We start from the raw sequence: 8,143 nt of genomic DNA on the forward strand, positions 1-8,143 counted from the left end.
ACACTCTGCTGTTAGCATTACAGCCTACTGTTAGCACACGCTGCTGTTAGCATTACATCCTGCTGTTAGCATTACAGTCTATGTTAGCATTACACTCTGCTGTTAGCATTACACTCTGCTGTTAGCATTACAGCCTACTGTTAGCACACTCTGCTGTTAGCATTACACTCTGCTGTTAGCATTACAGCCTACTGTTAGCACACTCTGCTGTTAGCATTACACTCTATGTTAGCATTACAGTCTATGTTAGCATTACAGTCTGCTGTTAGCACACTCTGCTGTTAGCATTACAGCCTACTGTTAGCATACACTCTGCTTTTTGCATTACACTCTGTGTTGCATTACAGCCTATAAGCCTCTGTTAGCATTACAGCCTACTGTTAGCACAGTCTGCTGTTAGCATTCAGCCTATAGCCTACTGTTTAGCATTACAGCCTACTGTTAGCATTACAGCCTTGCCTACTTCGCATACAGCCTGCTGTTAGCATTACCGCTCAGCCTTGTTAGCATTACAGCCTGCAGCCTGCTGTTGCCATTACAGCCTGCTGTTAGCATTACAGCCTGCTGTTAGCATTACAGCCTGCAGCCCTGCTGTTAGCATTACAGCCTGCTGTTGACATTACAGCCTGCTGTTAGCATTACAGCTGCAGCCTCTGCTGTTAGCATTACACTCTGCTGTTAGCATTACAGCCTATAGCCTGCTGTTAGCATTACAGTCTGCTGTTAGCATTACAGCCTACTGTTAGCATTACAGCCTATAGCCTACTGTTAGCACAGTCTGCAGTTAGCATTATATTATATGAGCACAAATGTTAATGAGCGTTAGCATTTAGCAACATAAATATGAAGTGTTAACGGTTGAATTAGCAAACAAAGGCAACACGGTTAGCTCCTTGTGTAGAAGCGTAAATCTCAGTGTTAGATTTAATACAGTGTAATGTCTCCATTTTTATATACGGTAAGTTATTAAGTGTTATAAGTGTAATGTCTCCATTTTTATCTACGGTAAGTTATTAAGTGTTATAAGTGTAATGTCTCCATTTTTATATACGGTAAGTTATTAAGTGTTATAAGTGTAATAAATCAGAGCATGAGGAGCACGGACTCCCTGAACATCAGTGAGTTTAGGAGAAGCAAACAACCACGTTAGCAAGTCAACAGCTCAGTTAGTGGTGTAATTAACTATCACCTCCCGCTGTTGGCTGGAGGCTCCTCTGAAAGGGCAAACAATGATTCATTTGAGTATAATAGCCCACAAAGAAGTCCTCACAATGAAGTTATTTAAGAGGAGCAGAGCTTCAGAGGGAACCTCCTCCTCCCCCGTCTCCTCTCCAGAGGGCTTAAACCAATTGTTTAGTCAAGTCATCGTTTCCTTTCACGGACTTTGAGTCAGCCTGAGAGGAGCTGACATCTGATTTCACTTTTCATTTCTCTATGCATCGATGTTTGATCGGCGACTGTCTGATTGGAAAGAAGGACCTTCCTCTATGTTTGTTTCCCTCTGCAGACGCTGCAGCAGGCTGCGTGGATTCACCCAGAAATATCGAAGCAAGGCGTCCCAAAATAACACCTTTGACACGGTGTAAATTAACTAAGAGCCCCCAAACACTCGGTGACACACATGATTTAGATTAGTGCTGTGGAGGGCCACAGCTCCCCGAATCAAACGGCCTGCAGTGAGAGGGTATTTCCTGCGTCAGGAAAACAAATGCCTCTGCCTTCGAGGTGTAGCCGGCTTCCAAGAGTACAGTTTGGCTCATCACTGAATATTACCAGCAGCCACTGTCCCCCTGAATTATTAGAGCAGCTCTTGTCAAGCAAACAAATGACTCTGTCTCAACTCAAAAGGTCACGGCGTAGCAGAGTAAAATCACAGAGCACGCAGTCAATTCCTCGCCGCTGCACCCCTTTCGAAGGGCCACTTGCTGGAATTTATGGCTGGGCCCTGCACCTATTCTCCTTTGAATAATAGCTATCCCGTGAAAGAAGCCCAGGTCGGTGGCGAGTCTTAAATAGAATCCAGCTTGGACCGGAGGGGGGTTGTTTATTGTGCGAGCGGCGAACGTACAAATAGAGGCTAACAGTGACATTTGAATTTATACCGACTTCCCAGACTTGTTCCTCTTAACTTCAAGAGAAGCAATGAGACCCCGAATCCCCAATCTGAAAGCTAAAAACAGAGCACAGGGGAGAAGGAGTATTCCCACGCGGCCCGGCATGATGAAGCTTCTTGTTTGTTGCTTCTTTTATTATTTCTTTCAGCATTTGTCCTTTCGCTGATAATAAACACTGATGGGACACACGGGAGAGGAAACACTGAAGGATCAGAGCGTGTTAGCAGCTTCACGCCGCCTGTCCGCCTGGATGTTCAATATCCTGTGGCTGACCTCGCCAACAGCAAACAGATGTGGGGGCCGAGTTCAGAGGGAGGACCCGGCTCGGCCTGTGATAGCTTACAGCAAACCAACATGCTTCTTATTTGGGTTTGTCCTGAATAAAAGTGTCAAAGGACGTGGAATCTCATGCTGTGATGTTAAAAATCATCTCCACACAGATCATCCAGCTGCACGCTGAGCTAACATCAGGTGAACCTGCAGAGCAGACTGCAGGTTCAGCCTCTCTCCCCAACACGACATGTCGAGTCATCGCTGTGTGTGTGTGTGTGTGTGTCTCCACAGCTCTGCCTGCCGACGGCGTGAAGTCCGCACACCGACCGCCGAGGTTGAGCGAGCGCTTTGATCCCTGACCCTCGGCCAAATGGTCCGGCTGCAGCGCGACCACTCGCTGTTTTACAGCCACAGTTTGGAGCGCGGACTTCCTGTCCACTGCCACGACGGGCCTTCACTTACCAACACCTACGGTCAGTCTAAACACACACATCCAACCACAGCATCCAACCACAGCATCCAACCACAACATCCAACCACAACATCCAACCACAGCATCCAACCACAACATCCAACCACAACATCCAACCACAGCATCCAACCACAACATCCAACCGCAGCATCCAACCACAGCATCCAACCACAACATGCACACCTGCACAGCTTCTCCACAAACCCGCTCATCCGTGAACTACATGAACTCTGCCTCTTCACGAGATGATCTGAAGTTGCTTTGGTTGCGTCTCCGTCTCACACCAACTTCAAACTGACTGATTCAAACAGTGGAGTCATTCTCTGTCTCTCTCTGTGTTTCTGGTGCATGCAGTCAGTAGATAGACAGATGGATGTAGTTGCAGATTGTAACCCCCTCTCTTCTTCCTCCATGTCTAACTCTGAAGTCAGCGTTTAGTTTAGAGTCTGAACATCTGGACTTTTGTCTCGGTCTTTCTGGACGTCGCTCGGTGTCGCTCCTCTCACCTGAAGCTAACAAACATGCCGAGGCCTCCGTCACTGACAGCGTGCCGCAGACCTCCAGGAGGCCTCACGGGGATGAAGTCTGTCCCCGGCCCCTGACGCTGGTTCCCTTCCTGGAGGGGAGGAAAGAAGAAGCCAGAGAAGGGAGGAGGAGGAGGGGACGGATTCCTCCTGACCTCGAGGTCTGATTGAGCTCTCGGAAAGACGGCCGAGGGGGGATTGATTGCTAAAGAATACCACATGGCCCCGCTGGGACGCCACATGGTAAAAAATTTTGTGGAAGGCAAAAAAAAAAGCCGGTGGTTTGATGCTGCTGAGGCCTGGCAGCGTTTCAGAGCTCGTCTTCACTTTAACGGCCTGTCAGTGGAGGAAGAGGCCGAGGCTCTTCATCAGGACGCGCGAGGCGATCATCGAACACGACGCAGCCGTCACCAACCAAAAAGACGGAGACGGACAAACAGCCGTCATTCATCTTCTGTGTCAAAGTGTCATCGTGGCGTCTCTCCTCACAGCGTGGGGCATCCTTCATATCCGCCCTTGAAATTCTCTCACACACACACACACACACACACGCGGACGCCCTGCTCGGTTGTCAGGCCTGATCGTGGCGTTCCCGCCGTCCCTTCAGGAGTTAATTAACACACGCATCAAACGAGCTCTGGGTACACAGCAAAGAGGAGGAACTAGAGGCCCCCAGCGGGCCCCGGACCTTTGATTTCTGATGTCTCTTGGTCCACACGAGTGCGTCTCAGTGTGTGTGATGTGTGTGTGAAGTGTGTGTGACGTGTGTGTGAAGTGTGTGTGATGTGTGTGTGATGCCGTTGCATTAAACACTCCTCGGTTTTCATCATGTGTAATTGCTGCTGCTCTCGTCTGTCGGAGGAAGTTTCTGGTGTTTTCTAAGATCTGCTCGGAAAAGTCCTAAAACAAATGTTTGTAGAGTAAAAGAGTGTGTGTGTGTGTGTGTGTGTGTGTGTGTGTGTGTGTGTCGAGTCAGGACGACGTCTTCGTTCATTTATCAGTTTTTTGATGAATTGTTTCGTTAAAAAATTTAAAAAAGAAACTTTTGCTTCATCAAAGACGATTAATTGATTATTGATTTTTGTCAGTGGATTGTTTAATTAACCGACTCGTTCTGTAATATTTGACCAACAAATTCAGATCAGATGCAGATTTATGGGAAGAAGGAGAATCAGAGAACTTTAAAAAATCAAATCAGAGCCGTGCTGAGGACGCAGCTTTGAATTGATGAATTATTAATTTTTCATCGTGTACTTTCTGTTTTCTGCACATTTAGATTTTAGAAAATCAATCTTTGTTGTCTTTAAATGTTTTAAATGTTCCCGACGCTGCAGAGAGCTTCTTCTTCTTTTCTTCTCTTTGTGGATTTTGGTGTGAAGCCACTGACGCTTCTTTTCTGCACTGAACCCACAGGACCAACTGCCCCGGGGCCACATGGCGTAATTGGTGTGGACTTGTTGTTTTGTGGGATAAGAGACTTTTGAGTCGTCACAGCGGGAGTTTTACTCACTTCCAATTCACATTTATCGCGCCCTGCATGCCAGACTCCGTTCTTTCTTTCTTTCTTTCTTTCTTTCTTTCTTTCTTTCTTTCTTTCTATCCTTCCCTCTTTGCAGTGAATTTGTGGTTTTCATTTTGCCGGCGTGGTTAAACTCTGCACAGATGGAGCAGGAGAAGAATCAGAGACACGCTGATGTGTGAAAATGACAGCGAGCGGCGGATGAACGTGACATCCCGGCGCAGGTTTGGGAAGCCCCGTGTCATCCTGAATAATGTGCAGGGCCCCATTATTCCTTCACATCTTTTCATCCCTGCTCCCTGACTGCTGGAACTCTTCATTCTGCACAATAGCAAATGCACTAAAACTTTTTTTCTGATGCAAATGAATGCAACCGGCCATTCAGCATTAAAGAAAAAAATCTAGTCTGAGGCCGAAAGAAGAGAGAGAGAGAGAGAGAGAGAGAGAGAGAGAGAGGCCTGCAGGATTTCAATTCTACTAAAATCATTTCACTGATTTCACTTTAAAGATCTTTAACAAAACACTGAAGTTATTTAAATTCATGTGAAAAATAAGAAAGATAAAAAGTGAAGAGGTTTAAATTCTCTGCTTCATGGAGAACATCTTAAATATCAGGTTGCAGATTCCTGGAATTCCAGGCTCCAGTGTAAACCTCAAATAACCTGAAATTTCCTGGAGATGTTTGAACTTTTATTTTTATTCTTTGATAAATGAGACAACAATAAGAAGAATAAAAATATTCACATGTTTTGTGTGAAGTTGTGTAAATGTGAACTTCATTGATCATTGACAGGTTATTCCAGGAGCACATGGCACACACACACACGCACACACACACACACACACACACACACACACACTCTCTAACTCACCAAGTTGTCCCCTGTCCTCGTCCCGTGCGCTCCTCTCTGCTCCTCTCTGCTCCTCCTCGTGCTCTCCTCCTCGTGCTCTCCTCCTCGTGGATCAGCTCAAACTTTTCTCCTCGTGTTGAAGAAGAATCCGTGAAAACATGAAATCCACGGACAGGACGGCGCGCGCGTCTTTCTCTTTTCTTCTTGGATAAAGTAGGTCCTCCTCGGAGTGAGCGCGCGCCCTCAGCAAACCGGGAAAAGTTCACTTCTGTGCGCGTGTGCGCATCGCGGACCCGTCCGGACCGACCCGACACCGGAGTGACTCCTCACGAGTGAACAAACGGAACTTTTTCTCGTCACCGTCCGGAGCCTCACCGGGATGCTGCGGAGCTGTGGACACTCCGGGATGCGCCACCCTCCACACTTCACTTCACTCCTCTCCCTCCTTCTCCCTCCTGACCCTCCTCCTCCTCCTCCTCCTCTCCTCCTCTCCTCCTCCTCTCACTCCGGACAAACGTTGTTCCTCATTAAAGAAGTCGTAATTAAAACAGCCCAGAGATAATCAATAAACTAAAACAGATAATCGATTATTAAATTATTAAATTATTGAATCAGCTGTGACAGGAAATTAAAACAGATAATTAATTATCTTTGACTTTAATATTTGATCTGTAATTTTATTGATTTGTAAAAAATGTTTCTGCAGGTTTATCTAAAACTATATTTCTGAATCATATTTAATAATCACTTTATGAATCAGATAATTAAATTAAACGTAGCTGAGTTTATGCAGAATAATGGATAATTATATACAATAATAATAATGAGGCTGTCACAAAACTCTGATGCTACAACAGAATGATAATAATAATAATAATAATTAATAAATAAATATCAGAAGTCATGCAGGAGATCATTTCTTTATTTCAGGATCATGATCCGGATCAAACTTGTTTCCTTTCACGCTTTGATCACCTTTCTGCAGAGGTGCATGATGGGACGCGCCGTGGACGTTCATTTTCGGTGAGACTCGACACCTAGTGTCGTCTGAGCTCTACTGCATGGTGGAGCTCACTGTGAGCTCACTGCCAGGTGGAGCTCGCTGTTCACTGCAGGTGGAGCTCGCTGCAGGTGGAGCTCACTGTCACTGCAGGTGGAGCTCGCTGTCACTGCAGGTGGAGTTCACTGTCGCTGCAGGTGGAGCTTGCTGTCACTGCAGGTGGAGCTCACTGCAGGTGGAGCTCACTGTCACTGCAGGTGGAGCTCGCTGCAGGTGGAGCTTGCTGCAGGTGGAGCTCACTCACTGCAGGTGGAGCTCGCTGCAGGTGGAGCTCACTGTCACTGCAGGTGGAGCTTGCTGTCACTGCAGGTGGAGTTCACTGTCGCTGCAGGTGGAGCTTGCTGTCACTGCAGGTGGAGCTCACTGCAGGTGGAGCTCACTGTCACTGCAGGTGGAGCTTGCTGTCACTGCAGGTGGAGCTCACTGCAGGTGGAGCTTGCTGCAGGTGGAGCTTGCTGTCACTGCAGGTGGAACAGGTGGAGCTCACTGTCACTGCATGTGGAGCTCGCTGCAGGTGGAGCTCGCTGCAGGTGGAGCTCACTGCAGGTGGAGCTCGCTGCAGGTGGAGCTCGCTGTCACTGCAGGTGGAGCTTGCTGCAGGTGGAGCTCACTCGCTGCAGGTGGAGCTCCCAGATGGAGACAGAGCAGCTTCATGTGAGTGACTTACTGTCTGATGTTGATGCAGCACAGCTGTCAGGTGGAGTGTGAGTAACTAAATACGAGCAGAGGTCAGAGGTAATCAAGTACAAATACTTAGTTACTGCATGAGGTATTTAGATTTCTACACACACACACATCTGCATTTCACATGGTACAGAAAGACAGAGACTCCATGTTTGAAGTTTACTTTGTACTTTCACACTCTGAGTACTGGACTGCAGTCTGTTTTACTCAGGTACACCATCATGAAGGACATGATGAGGCTGGAGCCTCTTCTTCTCACTGATGGAGAAGATCTTCCTCTCAGTGATCAGGATGATGATGGACTCTGACTCAGTGAAGAAGGTCTTCTGGAGGGGGTCCAGTTCTCTGGAGGTTCTTGCAGGGTTCAGATGTTGGAACCTCACAGAGCTGGACTTTGATCTGGATGTCTTTAAGAAGTGTTGAAGTGCTGAAGGCTTTTATTTTGAAAAGAAAGAAAGTGTTTTTATCAGGATAACTTAAAGATTGTGAGCGTTTGTGTGGAACAGTTCCCTCTAGTGGACAGACAGTGTAACGACATGCTGCAGTTCACTCAGCTGACGGAGGTGATGAGTTCACTCAGCTCAGGTGGTGTTGTCAAAAATCAGGTTTTAAAAGAGCTCGTGAGGTCACGTGAAGATGTTTTTAT

At 46.9% G+C, this 8,143-nt stretch overlaps 1 protein-coding gene and 1 long non-coding RNA gene across 2 annotated transcripts in view; one reads left to right on the top strand and one right to left on the bottom strand.

The window, feature by feature from the left end:
• LOC113748282 (uncharacterized) overlaps nt 1–3,296 on the top strand; it is a 44,689-nt gene extending 41,393 nt beyond the window's left edge. Inside the window, exon 4 of the long non-coding RNA XR_003464221.1 lies at nt 2,679–3,296. This is a non-coding gene — a long non-coding RNA (uncharacterized LOC113748282). The remainder of the gene's footprint in view (nt 1–2,678) is intronic.
• The window catches only part of LOC104931307 (zinc finger protein GLI2), a 58,785-nt gene extending 52,596 nt beyond the window's left edge, over nt 1–6,189 (bottom strand). The window contains exon 1 of the mRNA XM_027291403.1: nt 5,775–6,189. The gene's annotated coding sequence lies outside the window, so the exon portion shown is untranslated. The remainder of the gene's footprint in view (nt 1–5,774) is intronic.
• Nucleotides 6,190–8,143: the final 1,954 nt, after the last annotated feature.

Source organism: Larimichthys crocea, chromosome XIX (genome assembly GCF_000972845.2).
Source record: "Larimichthys crocea isolate SSNF chromosome XIX, L_crocea_2.0, whole genome shotgun sequence".
Taxonomy (NCBI): Eukaryota; Metazoa; Chordata; class Actinopteri; family Sciaenidae; genus Larimichthys; species Larimichthys crocea.